Consider the following 16,097-nt stretch of genomic DNA (forward strand, 5'->3'; position numbering starts at 1 on the left):
AGGAGAGGGTGTGAGAAGCAAAATGTCTGGAAACTTAAAAAGTCAACTCAGCTTGCAATTAGCTTTCTTAACAGGTGGGATGTAGACAACCAGCTTCACAGGATAAAGAGAGTCACAGCCTGTGAAGAGCCTGCATCCCTACCTAGATGGCCTAACACCACTGTACCTAGCACCACGATCCTCCTGGGTGCTAAAGAAGACTCTACGAGTTGGACCACCCAGTGTTGCTCAGAAACTCACTGGGTATCGTTAGCCTGGTGATAATGCATGAGTTCAGTATGCAGGAACCCTGCTGGGAGAACACCCGAGTCCTACTCAGAAATTGCCCTATAGAATATCCCAAGTGCGGGGGCCAAGTGAGCACACCCACCCTCGTCCACACCCTTCCTGAGCCGTGGATCTACACTGATGGAACCAGAAGCTTCCCAGGCATCCAGAAATGACACAAAACGGTTTCTCTTTTCAAACACTGAAATGTTCCCGAGATTGAATGAGCAGAATGCTGGTGTAGCTATAATCTCGGCAAACATCTGCCACCTTTGTGTGGCGAGCGCAGTCTCTTCAGAATGCCGCCTTTGATTTCAGGGAAAGACAAATCAGTCCACACGTTTTGTCGTGAATGCTTCTCATCACAGGAGGGAATTTTCAGCAGCTTGGAATTCTGAATGTATGAAAAATGGATTTTAAAAAAAAAAACAAAGAGTTCTCAGCAAAGGATCAAGAAGGTTCCTGAAGGAGATTAAGTCAGTCCTCCGCTCCTGTCCCTTTCCCCTCCCATGGCTCATCTCTGTCTGGATACTTTGAGGCTGGCCTCTGGAGCTGAGTGCTGCCCCTGCGGATACTAGCAAATCCAAGGTCCACTCTATGCAGAGAAGGTGGTAAGTGAGCCCTGCCACTCTTCTGCCCCGGTGTGTCAACTCATTTTGTCAGTTGTCGGGATAGAGAGGTGTGCTCTGCCTTGCTCAGGAGGGCACTTCGAGGCAACCCTCCCCTCACAGCACAGCGGTGTGTGCACCTCTGCCAACCCAGCAGCTTCAGGTATAGAGGAACAGCCTCAGTGTGAGCACCTCGCTGACCTGAGTTCAGGGTCTCCCTTTTGTGCCTTCTAGCTGGGGACCCAGGCTGGGACAGCAAACCTGCTGCACCTTGGGTTTACTGTTCAAAAGTCAGGTCTTCTAAAGCCTCCCTCGCTTTCTGATGCCAGCCTGTGAGTGTGGGTACAAACGGCAAAGTACGGAAGTTGCAGGGTGACCAGTTTTCCCAGAGTGTGGGACTTTTAAGAGAGTTTTGGGTCAAACAAGAGTGCTAATCACCTTGTTTCCAACCTCAGCATAAGTCCATTATGACAGGAATAAAACCAAGGGACTAAGGTCATCAAAGAGGTGAGATGCATATTCCAGAAAAATACATACTGACAATTTCATAAAAAAAGGAGTCTGAGAATTTCAGAAGACTATTAATCATGGTACTTTTTATTAAAGATTTTGTGTGTGTTATGTGGTGTGTGTCTGTGTGTGTGTGTGTGCACATACAAAATTAAGAAGAAAGAATTAGATCCCCTGAAGCTGGAGTTACAAGTCGTTGTGTAGTTCTGGGAGCCAAACTCATGTCTTCTGCACGAACCACAGGCATTTTTAACACCGAGCCATCCCTAACCCCTCAAGGCATTTGCTACGTTAGTTCAGCTCTCTGTCAGCACCCCAGTGTCCAGCCGAGTGCTTTTGTAATAGGACAAGGACAGCACACACTTCTGAGTCAACGTGGGCTTTGCATCTATTTCAGAAGCCCCCGTGTCACGCTGCTCTCGCTCTCTACCAGGCTGCCCAGGAGTTTAGTGGATTAGAACGATGCCATTTGTGCAGCTCAGAATGCTGTGGGCCAGACTCAGCTGACGGTCCTCAGCTGTGCTCCTTGGGAATGGTAGCTCGCCAGCCATTCAGTCAGCTGGGACTCAGCCATCTAAGGATAGCCTCAGCTTATAAGGTGTGTTTCAGCTCAATGTCACCTCTGAAGCCAGCAGGATATCTTCTGAACCTGACAGAGTTCCAGAAGAGTCTCCGCCCACCATGATGTAGAGGCCTAGACTTGGCACTGATCTAGCATCGTCTCCACCACAGTCTGTTGGCCATGAAGTTAGCCACATGCCAGTCCATATTCAAGGAGTGTGGAGCCCTAGACCCTTGATGCCAGGAACTTCAGATATGTTTTAAGGAACTAAGGATACAGAAAGAGGTCAGAAAATGTGCAAAATTGTGCTATTTATAATTTCTTCTCATTTTACTTTATAAAACATGCAAGTAAAGTATTTAGTGACTGCAATAATCTACATTGCTGATCTCCAATCACTTAAACTCAAAAATCCAGGAATATTCTCAGCCTCCCTTGGCCTCTTGATGTATCCTTCCAACCACTCAACAGAACCTTCAACCTCTAGTCTAAACCACCATTATGTTGTTCTCCTTCCCTATAACCCCACTTCTGGGCCTAAATCTGGGGACCAATCATTGCTTCCTGGAATCATTATGGCAGTCTCCTAATCTACCTCCTACCTGTAGCTAGGAAGCACAGCTTTGACCGTGACCTTCCTTGCACTCTAGCCTTACTTAGGCCTCTACTATGGTCACATCCTTTCTATCACTACCCTTCCATGGTCACCTCTCAGTATCCCCTGCTACATCATTATTCAGTGCTCTAAATATGCTTTAAGTAAAGTTAGAAGTACTCTGTGTCTCCTTTAAAAAGCGTGATGCCTTCCCATGGTTTTGAGAAATCAGTGAAATTTTCAGAAGTGTGTCCTAAAACTTAGCTGTCTGTTAAGAAACAATCAGACTCAGCCACATGTGCAGAGGATATTCCATTTGTCTGTCTGTCTGTCTATCTATCTATCTATCTATGTATCTATCTATCTATCCTCTTGGGTTTCTCAGAGGATAACACAAATCAATCATCAACGGATGACTTAATTGGCAAAAAAAAAAGTAAAAGATAAGAGAAATCAAATGTATAGATTGTCTAAAGGAAAGAGATTGCCTAGTCATCATCTTAGAATTGTAAAATAGTGAAAGTGGCAGCTAGAATGAAGATAGCAAAATTAGAGTCACTGTGGGCATAGGGTATTTGTCATCCACTGAAACCCATAGAGAAAAAAAGACAGCCAATGATGACCACATCACGATGGCCCTCAGATCTCCTTCCATGAGCACCGGCATCCTCCTCACTGCGCCTCCCATTCCTCTTCCACTTCTAACAATTTGCTTTCTACCCAACAATGAAAGCAATCTTCCTAGGGATGGCATCAGGGCAGACCCTTCACTTCCATATACATAGAACAAAATCTTCCACAATCTAGAAAGTCATACTCTGTTCAGCCCAAATGTCTTCCACAGCCTATCACCCCTACCGTCCTTACTTTCACTTTCTGAGCCAAGACCCTAGTCTTTTCTCTATCCCTCAAAATACACCCTCAAGAAAACATGTAACTGATTCTACAGCAGGCCTGGGTCTCCATTGTATCTCTGCATGGTTGGCATATCTATCAAGTCCCCCTCAAATGTCACGCCTCAGAGAGGCCTTCCCTAGTATCATCAAGAACTACAAATTCATTTCACTGTTTGTCCAAGTAAAATCTTCATGAAAGCTGAGACTTCATCTCTCTTCATCTCTGGGTATCTTCAGCACCCCCAAACATATCATCAATATAAGTTGGTCAAATAAGTCAATAAATAAGTGAGTAGCATTAAGAATTATTAAAGAAATCTATGAAATGTTTATTTGCTCTGATTGCAAGTGAGCATCTCATTAAATCTCAAAAGTGGTGATAAACAGAACCATGTTCACCTCTTACTGACAAGGCACATTTTTCCACTCAAAAAACTTAGTGTGGAAGAAAGGGAAAGTGATGTTTAACTATGTCTGAATGGAACTTGAAAACAAATAAATTAATTTAACTAGAAAACACCAAATGAGTCCAGAATTGATTTGTAGAGCCTTAAAAGCAGGAGGAGTACACACATATTAGATAATGTTACACCAATTTCTACAGTGGGCATCCCACAAGTTTGGTAGGTAATGTGGTCCAAAGCCATGATCATCGTCTGCCTCCTGTGCCAATTCATCTTCAGCCTCTGTCAACATCCTTGGTGTTTCTTAGGGAGCCACCCTCTTTCCAGAAGTTTCCATTAACAATGGTTCTTGCCTCAATCTCCACATCCTTCTGAGGCTTCCCCCTGAGTCCTGTCCTCATCTCCACTGTCACATTGGTTCCAAACCATCAGTAGAACTTCCTAGCTCTCCATGTCCCATCACTGGTCTGTACCACTCTTACTCAAGCCACACCTCTTTCTCTCCATAGCAACCAGCATGATACTTTCAAAGTAAACCATATATGTATCACAGCTTATCCAGACTCTTTCTTTCACCCTTTCTTAGGGCGGAAACCAGATCTTTATAAGAGCCTACAAGGTCCCATACAGACTACCACTTCCTGTCTATTCATCCCCTATAACATCCAGTGGGCCCCCATCATCTATGTTCATACTCTTCTTTGAGTCCTAATTTTCTACCAAGTATTTACACCTGCTGGTCTCTGTCTGAGACATTCTCTCATTGAAAGTCACTACCCACCTTCTGTTCATTCTTCAGTGCCCTACATCAGTTTCACTTCTGCCAGAATGTGTGCCCTGGTCCAACCAGTCTAGATAAAGTTCTCCAAAAACTTTCTAGTTCCAAATATTTATATCAATTTACAACTGTGAACTCACTGATGTGGCTATATGACTATCTTTTCCAAACTACTACCTCCAAAAGGCAGAGACATGTCTCCTTTTGTGCAATCTTGCAAGACCATGACCTGGTGCAGAATAGCTCAAAGCACTGAATGGAGAAATGAGTCAACAAATCAATGAATCAATAGATGAGGATCAGCTCATATATGGGGGTTGGCTGAAGTCCCTTATTTAGCAATCTTCAAGACAGATGGAAGAACTGGATAAGCTAGGAATGAAAAGTGGAAGGAACAGTTGTTGAAAGATTAAGAACCCTATGCTGAGATGTGTCATTGTCTCCCTGTAACTTGCAAGGATCTATTACCATTTACTTATTTCTGTACTAAGGAAGTATAAAAATGACTCCTATTCCCTTCTAAACACATTCATCTTCTCTTTGGGAATCTTAGTGCTCCAGATGCCTCAGAAATGAGAAGAAAGTGGAAGTCAAGGAGAGGGAAGAGAGGCTGTGTTTGCTGTGTTCATCTCTTCAATAAAGAAAACAGAAGCATGTATAGGTGCAGAGAGAGAGAGCAGGAAGATAGATACAGAGACAGAGGGGAGAACAGGCAGACCAAGAGGGGGAACAGAGAGGGGGACAGATGAGGGAGAGAGAGAGAGAGAGAGAGAGAGAGAGAGAGAGAGGGAGGGAGGGAAGGATGGAAGGAGGGAGGGAGCAAAAAGAGGAAGACAGAGAGGAGAAAGACAGACAGAGAGGAGGACAGATGAGGAAGAGAGCGAGAAAGAGAGAGACTTTACAAAAGAAATAAATAAACCCCATTCAGACACATAGATCAGATGATCCCGGATGGCATCCCCACCAGTGACATAGTTAACTTTGTCTCATATGCTGGTGTACTGGGACTGCATCTTGGTGCTGGGTGCTGGGAATACCATGTTTGATTCTCAGGATCCAGAGCCTGGTTACTGTGTGGCGTATGTATGCTGAACCTCTGAGTAGGCACTCATACTATGTTGCATTCCAAGCTGAGAGGGAAGTACAAAGGCCAAAGCCACGCAGAGAAGGCACCTGACTTGGCCTGGAAGTCAGCAGAGACTTGCCGGAGGAACTGAAAGCCAAACTTCTTCACAATGACTCCTCCACACCTCAAGTTCCTCATACTTAACTGGAGACCATGAGTCCCACCTCCCAGAGTAACCTAGCAGACACTTAGGGAGCACTCCCTTTGTGCCAGCTGCTAGGCGAAGCATCCGAATGTTGTCTCATTAAATCTATATCACAATCACAAACCTAGAAGGTATATACACATATCCCCAGGTTACAAATGAGTAAACTGGCATTTAAAGAAGTCAGGACACATGTCCAGTTACTGGTGAGAGTCTTTCTGACACCATGCTGGGAGCAGGGTATCCTGACACCTCCACACTTTGACCATCAAAGTCTCTCAGCCCAAAATAAGCCATCGGTGGATTTCAGTTCCCTTTCTGCCTCACCCCTTCCTCTCCTTTCCTCCATAAAGGAGTAAAACCAGCAAACACTCCAGAGTCCTGTGACTTGCACTGATTTTGCTAGATTTCGTGGAGCTAATATTCCTGAATAAATCTATTCTACGAAGAGGCCTGGACAAGGAAACCAGGCTGTGAATAACTTTCCCACCTCAAGAACAATAAGTTGAATCTCCAAGACCATCTACAGCCTTGACCCCCACCCAGGGGAGATGCCATGGAAGGAGATCCAGTTCTGCTGTCCTTGGGACTGAAGGTCACTGAGTTTCAAGGTCAGCTGCCAACACATCCTATGATGTCGTCCAGTAATCAGTCCAGGTCCCAAGGTGGTCACAGTCTGACCCCGCCCCCTCCGCATCCTCTGAGGTTTGTGTTGTGAGATGCAGCTCCAGCTGCCACTCGGCTGGCCCATCCTTAGGGTTCCTTCCATCTTACCTCTTCAATGCTTCACCCATTGGCCCAGCCCCGCCTTCCCTTCTGACCCACACCCAGCTCTTTTACTGTATTCCAAGGTTTAGTCTCATGAAAGATGCATTTACTCAGCCATTTGATTTATTCATTCAGTCATTATTGAGGGCAGGCCTGTGTCATGTGATTGACAGTTCTCTATGGTACTGGCATTCTGAATGCAATTACAGGTAAAATCAAAGAAGGAGATGCAACTGCTGGCCAGGTGTACAAAACCTGCTTGACTATAAGCATGTACTGTAGCCTGCTCCTTCCTCCAAAAGGCAAGATCGTGGCCATGATGCTAACATCACTGAAATGGAGTCCTGCTTGCTCAGCTCAGCTCAGCTAAAGATAACAGTCAGGACCAGACTACAAGTCAGTAAGATGACATGCCCGCCCCAGAGATACTGACCCCAGTGATGAGGATCTAAGCTTACCTGTTCCTTTGCTATGGTAGCAAGATTTAGCAGTTACTGGGATGGGAACGCCGAGCCCCTCAGATTTCTCTGAGATGCAGTTCCTAGGCCATTTTTCTCATCCCTGCCCATTTGCTCGGTGGACCTTTCAGCCTCCAACAAAGTGGTCAAGCGCACGGGCTCTAGAGTTGGCAAAACTTGCACTCAAATGTTGCATTCTCTCATCTTCCAGCTTAGTAATCATGACCAAGCTTCAGTGTGCATGCCTCCTGTCTATAAAATGGGTTTAGTTGTCGTGATACCGACTTAATAGCACTGGCTCGATGAGTAAATGAGAGAACACACACAGTTTAACCCACAGTTCCTCAACCTCAATACTATTGCTATTTTAGTCCAGAAAAAATATTCTGTGTGCCATCCTGTGCATTATAGGAATCTTAGTAGGAATTCTGACTTCTACTTCTTATTGGCCAATAGCAAAAAAAAAAACAAAAACAAAAAAAACACCCTAGTTGTGACAAAATTAAAATGTTCAAGCATTTTCACAAGTCTCCTGCTTGTCAATGAGTTACTAAACAACACAGTGCCATGAAAATAATGTATGTTTAGTTAATATTAGCTGTCGGCAGTATTGGCCACTGGAAACTAGCCTACCTAGAGGTATCTGGTCATGGCCAAATCCTTTCAGTTTCTCTAATCCCAACTTCCTCTGCATCATCAGAAACATTCTTCAAACTATCTGGGGTCATAATTCAACTAATGGCTTGGCTAGCAATGTCTAGACAGGTATCTCCTCTGTCACCAAACAGATGAAATCTGTCCCCTGGGAATGTCATAAGAAACCAAGTTGGAAGGGGACAACAAATCAGGAAGAGTCTTTAAAGGCAAATTAATTTGGAGTTTAGAAAGAATAGAAATCAATATTGAGAAGATTTTGAGAAGATTCAAGGGCACTAGAAACATAGCATTAAACCAATGTAATAAGATAGGAAAATGATATTTTACTGTTGGAATCATGGGTGAGTGGCCCACCTGCTTAGTTTATATCTATAGATGCTATGCAAGGAGGAAGGAAGAAGACCACACAAAATCCCACCATTCAAAAATGGAAGAAAAAAAATGGAAAAAAAATGGAATTCATTTCACCAGACTCTATAGATGATTGCAATACACATAAAATGTACACATAAGAAATGACTCTATCTGGAGCCCAGCGTCTTTATGTCATCTTGTGGGTAGAACCCAGAGACTGAGTAAAATCATGAGCATACACACCTAAGTCATGTGGGCTTGAGCTATCGTGTACGCTCTGGTATTTTCATATCCCAAACTATCATCCTATCCCCTATTGGCTCTAATACCCTCTCTTCTGAACTAAATTTTTTATGCTTCTCTCTTCTCCCTCTCTTCTTCCCCACAAAGTCTGGCCATGCTTTATCGGTACCTTCTGATACTATAAAAATGTCTGGCTCTCCCCTGTTAGGCTCAGCATCACCTCCTTCGATAAGCACTTCTGTAGCGCATGTTCTTTGAATGAAGGTCTTCATATGCATTCTCTGTCTGAACATTAGCGATCACTTCTATTTACCTCAGTTTCTAGATAATAAACGGAGGCTCAGACAGCTTCCTCTATGGGAAAGAAGATCTATGGTATTAATGAGATAGAATAAAAAGGACTAGGTAGGGCAAGAGTTGAGAGATGGTGACTCCTGAAAGCTTCCTGGTAAAAGACAGAATCTCCCAGAATGGTCCTTTCCTGTTTGCATCTGGTGAATATGGAATCAAGTAGCTAGAACTGAATGGTAGCAGTATTGGATCTCCTGGCAGAATTCATAATTAAGTTTAACCTTCCCTCTCCTCTCTCTTTCTGTCCTGCCCTCCCCTTCTCCCTCTCTTTCTCCATCCTCTCCTCTTTCTCCTCCTCACTCCTATCCCTAGCCTGCCCAAAAGTCCATATCCTACTCAGAGACCCTACTCGGGCCATGACCAGGCTCCCATTGGTCCCCATCTGGTCTCTAAGTCACAGGTGTGTAGGGACTATGGGGCTCCACCTGTCTTAATGTCTGACCTCCAGCTCCTGACCCACTTCTGACTAAGCCATCTGCAGAGTCATCCAAGACTATGACCCACTTCCCACAGAGCTCCTCCCCAGACGTGCTTCCCCACGGACCGTCTTGTGCTCTGATGTTCCTGCAGCCTTCAGGCTCCAGCAACTCCCCTTGGGGGCTGCTCCACCCTCCCAGCCCTCAACTGGGTGTTGTCCTGGGCTCTACCCTCTTCTCCCACTCAAGTTTTCTGTCTGCCGCTCCAACCGATCGATATTCCTTGCAGTTGGATCTTTGAACAATGCTAGCCCTGCTCCAACATCATCTCCTCTGAAATACTGAAAAATTTGTCCTTACAAGAAAGCTGTTGCTTATATAGCTGCTATGGATCGCATTTCCTGTCCTGTAGAACTAAATCCCTCCCACAAGGAAATCGAGCCTATCAGTCAAGGACTTCCTCTGCCAAGTGATTCTAGGGAAGTCGGGGTTGGTGGCTCAAAGTTAACCCCTAATGTCGGGAAACAGTCGGCACTGTGTCTAGTAACCCTTCGTTCTTAGACTTGTCCACCTAGGACTGGGAGATGGCTGCTAAACTGCTTGCCTGACAGACATGAGGACCTGAATTCAATCCCTATAATCCAAATAAAAACGCAGATGTGGGGGGGGGGGGATGTGTTTGTAATCCCAGTACTAGGGAGGTGAAGACAGAAGGTTCCCTGGATTTTGCTGGCTATCTAGTCTGGCCTAATTGGTGAGCTTCAGGGGATGAGAGACCCTGCCTGACTCACAGGAGGTATGTGGCAGTATTCCTAAGGATGACCCTCGACATTGTCCTATGGATTTTATACTTATGCACGTATGTGCACACATTTAAAGGTACACATCTGCATGAATATTTTAAAAAGAAGAATGTTGCATCTTCAAAGAGTCTTAAATCAATGTTTCTGCACCAAAGCGAGGCCTTATCTTGACTGCTCGAATTACAGTGCATTCCCAATATCATGACGCAATCTCTTCTGTCAAATGAAGAGCTCTCTTGTCCCAGAGCCTTGTCCTGGGGCCCCAGAACCTTAGTTTTATAACACACCCAGGATGTAGCAATATTCCAGGCAATGGAAATACCTCTTTGCAACAAGCCAACAGATAACTTTAAAACAGTTGTGGATTAGAATCTAAATGTAGGGTTTTGCCTCTTTCCAAAATGTTTTCAAATGCTCAAAATATGTTTGCTTTCAGGATCCCTGTTCTTTACTTTCCAATAAAAAAAAAAGTCTGATGCCCTTGTCCAAGAGTTTAAGTTCTAGGACCAGACAGCCTAAGTCAGAACACCATCTCTGCCCTTTAATACCATCTCTGCTGAGGGGTCTTGGCTGGATCACTTAAATTCTCCTAGCCTCAGTTTCCCCTATTTGTTGCTATCTGGAGGACTAAAGAAACTGCTAGGCACAATGTCTGGCACATATACTCAATAAGTATGATTTACTGTTATAAAGATTAATATCTTTGTTTATGGTGGAAGTAATAGCTCTCACACATTTTTCTTCAGATCTTGCATCGTAAGATGGATCAAAATCACAATCATGAGATTGTGGTGGCACACGCCTTTAATTGGTAGGCAGAGGCAAGCAGATCTCTATGAGTTCAAGGCCAGGTTGGGCTACAGAGAGAGTTCCAGGACAGCCAGGACAACACAGAGAAACCCTGTCTCGAAAAACCAAAACAAACAAACAAGGTGGATCAAAGTTTTATTGTCCCCATGGTGATGGAAGGGAGCCTGCTTTCTCTGTTTGGTGACTGATGAGATACCCCACTGGATTGAACTGTCCCACTAAGCACATGGAACCTGTATCCATTTCCTGTTGTTACTGTAACAGACTTAATGGTTTCACAGATATGCATGCATTATCTTATAATTCTGTAGATCAAGCCTTCAACACATATTTTTTCTTTTTTATTAAAAGAGATTTCATACAATATATTTTGATAATGTTTTTCTTTCTCCTCCAATTTCTCCCAGATCCTCTTTCCCACCTCCTTTCTCCTTCCACACCCAGCTTTATGTTCTCTCTCTCTCTCTCTCTCTCTCTCTCTCTCTCTCTCTCTCTCTCTCTCTCTCCTTCCCTCCCCTCCCCTCTCCATCTCTCCTTCTCAAAAAACAAGAAACACAAAAAACTAAAATACAAACAAACAAAGGAAAGACCAGTAAGACAAAAGATGCCCAAACAAAGCAAAATGAAACCAATACTGTTGAATTCATTTTGTTCAGCACATATTTTTCAATCCTTACCAATCTCATGAACTAAATTCAGGCCCCAGTAAACGCTAGATACTTGCTCTACTTTGGCTATAGCTCCAGCTCTCAGAATGGATTTCACACAGCTAAAACCAGGGTGTCAGCATCGCTAGGCTCCTCCTAAACGACCTCGTGGAGAATGCATCTCCTGGCTTTATCCAACTCCTAGATACCTTGAAAATTCCTTGGCTTGTGGCTGTTTTTCCACCTTCAAAGTCAATAAAGTAACTTCTTTTAGACCCTTGTTCCACCATTATACGCCCTCCTCTCCCTCTCTCCTGCCTTCCTTCTCTGCTTATAAGAAGGCAGATTTGTTCCAGTCCCACCCAACATAAACTCTTAACTTGAAAGATACCTCATTAGCAACCTAGTTCCTTCTGCCACCATGTTCTCCTCTGCCGTGTACATTCCTATGACATGTTCATACTTTCCAGGCTGTGAGCAGCTTTGAAGACACGTAGTCTGTCTTCTCCAGCTTTACAGCCATGAACACGAGATTCTGGGATATCCGGGTCACTACCACCCCCTAGAAACTTGGTGAGATTGGTTCTTCATCCATGATCTCTACTCCTTTGCAATATGTGAGCTCACCACAGACCCTGAGTGGCTGTCTTTGGTTGGCCACACCTGAAATGCCTGTCAATGTCCTATTTGCAAGAAAGGCTGGAAAACTGTATTATTTTCAATTCAATGGTGAGAGAAAAAAAGCATTCCCCCAAATCGGCACAAATACTAGGGAGATGCTAAATACTGGCAGATACCCTCACACTAGTATAAGGAGTTATTTTTTTAGAGGGGCAAGGAAATTTTTTGCTTACTCATCCTTAATAGACCTATCATGCCTCTAAACTAATTGCCCTCATTCTAAGTGCACATAACCCTACATTATTTGAACAACTATTTCTAGTCTATTGCCAGAGACTGGCCTTGAGCCCATAATTTCTAGAACCCCTGGTCTGAACATCAAGATAAGACATGCCTAGCCCCAGTTCTTTGGCGTCCATCTCCCTCCCAGTCTAGTTTCAAATAAACCGACAGATTCTGCAAAGACTTGTGCAAGTCCCTTCAGGACCCTAGGCTATAACTCATGTGGGGTAGAGACTTGAATTAATGAAGATCATTGAGGTGTGCCTTCTGCCTTTCTACTGTACCCTATCTTCAGTTTTGATCTCCCCAGATTAAAGGCCTTTCCTATTGATGAATTGGGCAACTTGGTGTTCTCTATAATAACTGTCAACGTTATACCATCAAGCCCTCTGTTGAGGACTCTCCCAGTTTCCCCACTGTTGATCTCTATCTGACACAATAAAACCTTCATGTGGGGTACTAGAAAGACGACTCGGTCAGTAAAGTGTATGCTGTACATGTATGAGGGCCTGGGTGGTAATTCTCAGATCTCAAAGAGGAGAAAAGCTGACAATGGCAGTATACACACTTATAATCCCAGCACTGCAGAGACAGTCATCTGGGGTTCAGTGCCCACTCAACCTGGTGTGCTTGGAAAGTCCCAGTGAAAGACCCTGCCCACCCCCACCCTCCCAAAAAAGTAGACAGTGACTGAAGTACAATACTTAAAACGTGGTACGAAGCCCATGAGCCCATGTAAGGTGGAGTATTTATCAGCGGGTCAGGAGCGGTAAGGCCAGAGTAGTTCACTACCCAATCAGTGCACATAAAGGGCTTTCCTGGTATCATGGCGCCATCTCTTCCCACCATGTCCAGGAAGCATTCTGTGGGATTTCTAGGTGTGCTCTTCTGGAAGTTGCCATCAGCCAATTCTTTTGAAGATGTGAATAGAGGGGGGAAAGTGAAGGAAAGAAAAATTCACCTGCTTTCTTGATTCACCTGGGATGTCAGTCTCCTCTTGTTCTTAGACTGGGGTTTATACCACCATCTCCCTGGTCCTCAGACCTTAGGTCCAGGCTTCTCCCAGGACCTCCCCTTGCAGACTGCAGCCATCTTGGCCTCTACAGTTATATGAGCCATTTCTCATATTCAGAGGCATTTTGGACCCTGCTCATTTGGGAACGGTGTGGATCCCTGGGCCTATCCAGTTTCCTGCCAGCTTTTTAATACAAGTGCATCATTCTTGTGGAGCTGGGTCACCTGTCATCTATAAAGACCAACTCCTAATCAGTCACTCAATGGTTCTCTGAGTGTTATGATGAAGATCATGAATACCAGCCTTACAAAGATAGGTACACATGTGAATGACAGATCTTTTTTAGGTACATCGAACTACCATTTAGGACAGTATAAAGTACATGCAGAAAAGCCTATCTCCCAGTCATGTCTAGAACTATTTCTGCCATAATCATTAAAATTTTAGAATGTGATTTCCTTCCCTGTTGACTATATTATTGCCTTTTGCCTGTAGGAAGCACAGCTAAGGGGATCATAATAATAGCGAAAAGAGAGGCTCCACTCACACAGTGCCAACCCCTTGTGCACATGGCTTAGATCAACCAAGGAGAGTATATGACATAGTCATCAAAGACAAGACCATTCATGAAGAGGACCCATTGGCTATCTCAACAGCCCTGATAATAGCCTTAGACATGACTGAACGATATTGGAAGCCATCCGATGCTTAAATGGGGTACCAGTGGTGAAGTGGCCACTCAGTGCCAGTAGCAAGGCCTGCCAAAGGGAGGGCCAGAAGGGCTGAGTCAGGAGGTCTCACAGGTCATCAGAGTCAAACAGAAAAGTGTTGTGAGTTTGGACAAGTCAAGTCACAGGAAGAATGAGTGAAAGGCACAGCATACTCATCACAGAAGACACATCCAAGAAATATCAAGTTGTGCCCTATGACTAAACAGTTGCCCGTATCCATAGGGGTGGGCAGGATTAGAGCCTGTGAACAAAAGCAGAGCCAGATTACATGGGCTGAACTCATAAGATGGAGAATTACAACTTTACAAGCCATTCAATCTCATGTAACATTTTCATGTCTGGATTCAGAGTTTGTTTTAGTCACTTGTAGGAACAGGAGAGATGACTCTGCAGGTAAGAGTGGGTATTGCTGTATTATTCTTGCAGAGGACCTGAGTTCAATTTCCATAATCTATATGGGGAGGTTCATAACCTGCTGTAACTCCAGCTTTAGGGGGATCGATCCAACATGACTGGCCTCTGCAGGCACCTGTACTCATGTGCACACACACACACACTTTTTAAGAGTAATTGTAGCAACAGAGAGAAATTCAAACTGGAATAAAAGGAGATTGGTAGATGAGAAACAGATAGGACAAAGTTATTTTTAATTATCCAGGAGGAAATAAGGAAAATTGGATGTGCAGTTAAACAAGGAGCTATTGGGAAGGACATGGTAGACTCTAGGCATGCTTTAGGGGCCAAACAAGATCCTGTAATTGAAATAGGTAGGTGTGGGGGTCAGGGAGGAGCCCAACATAATTCCCAGCTTCCATGCATGGTGACTGGGTGGATAAAGCTGTCATTCCTGAAAGCAGGAACAGAGGAGCAGCAAGTTCAGCAGGAAAGAGCTTCAGGTCAGGCTGGGACTTGCTGAGCTGAAGGAGCTGCAGAGCTTGGAAGAGGCTCCCAAAAGATAGGATCCCTTTATAAGACAAGGGTAAAATTTTCCATAGGAGAGGGACATGTAGCCCACAGAGAAGATTCTGGAAGGAAAGGGAAATTCACAGAAGAATCCATGAATCTGGAACTCAGTGAATAGTTACAGAAAGAAAACCAAGAGACCCCCAGGGATGAAGTCTAGCTTCAGAGTCCTGGAAACCGCACCCAACTGCTTGGCCAGGTTTTCCTAGTCAACTCTCCACACACACACCCAGACTCTCTCTTTTCTTCTCCAGTGATGACTAAAACACAACATTCATCCTCACTCAATTTGAAAACTATCAAATTTCCTTAGAGGCCAATATGGGAGCCCTCTTGAGTCAACAAAAATGAACACAGCCATTGGGTCTGCAGGAAGCTGACTTCAAGAACAGGTCATACACCTCCAGTGGATCATCACCAAGGCACTCCTCATAAGGGCCATACATGCAAGTACACATCCGTGAATAGGGAAGAACCCAGGACCTCAGAGCTCAAAGTAGAAGGGTCTTAGCTTCATTTCTGCCTTCCAAAGTTTCAAACAGAGAAACAGAACAACAGACTGGAAAAATTATAAACAAGGTTAAACCAGTTGGCCATATTGACCTAAGTATATTCTCTGAATTTGATTAAAATATCTTGAGTTGTAGAACAGTTTCATACTTTTATTGCCATTAAAACTGGGTACCTCAAGCAGAATTTATTAAAATGATGAGACTACCACTGCCCTGGCCCATTCAGAAGTTCCTGAGATGAGACAATATCCTGGGAAAACATGAAATGGTAGAGAAAAGACTGATGCCATTGCTCTTTATAGGAGTCATGGCCTAGTTCTGCCATATACACCATCCTACTTGGGGTTACCAGGACCTGTGTTTGTCCTGAGAAGTGTCTTTGGGGTCATTCAATGATTGTGACAGTGGGATCCAGAAAGATCTTACAAATAGGCCAGTGTTATCTGAATGCCCTTGACATTCCTCTCTAACATCCCTGTTCCTAACATCCCTGTGCCTGACATCCCTGTCCCTGACATCTTTCTCTAACATCCCTGTCCCTAACATCCTTGTGCCTGACACCCTTCTCTAACATC

Source organism: Microtus pennsylvanicus, chromosome 2, assembly GCF_037038515.1.
Source record: "Microtus pennsylvanicus isolate mMicPen1 chromosome 2, mMicPen1.hap1, whole genome shotgun sequence".
Classification (NCBI taxonomy): domain Eukaryota; kingdom Metazoa; phylum Chordata; class Mammalia; order Rodentia; family Cricetidae; genus Microtus; species Microtus pennsylvanicus.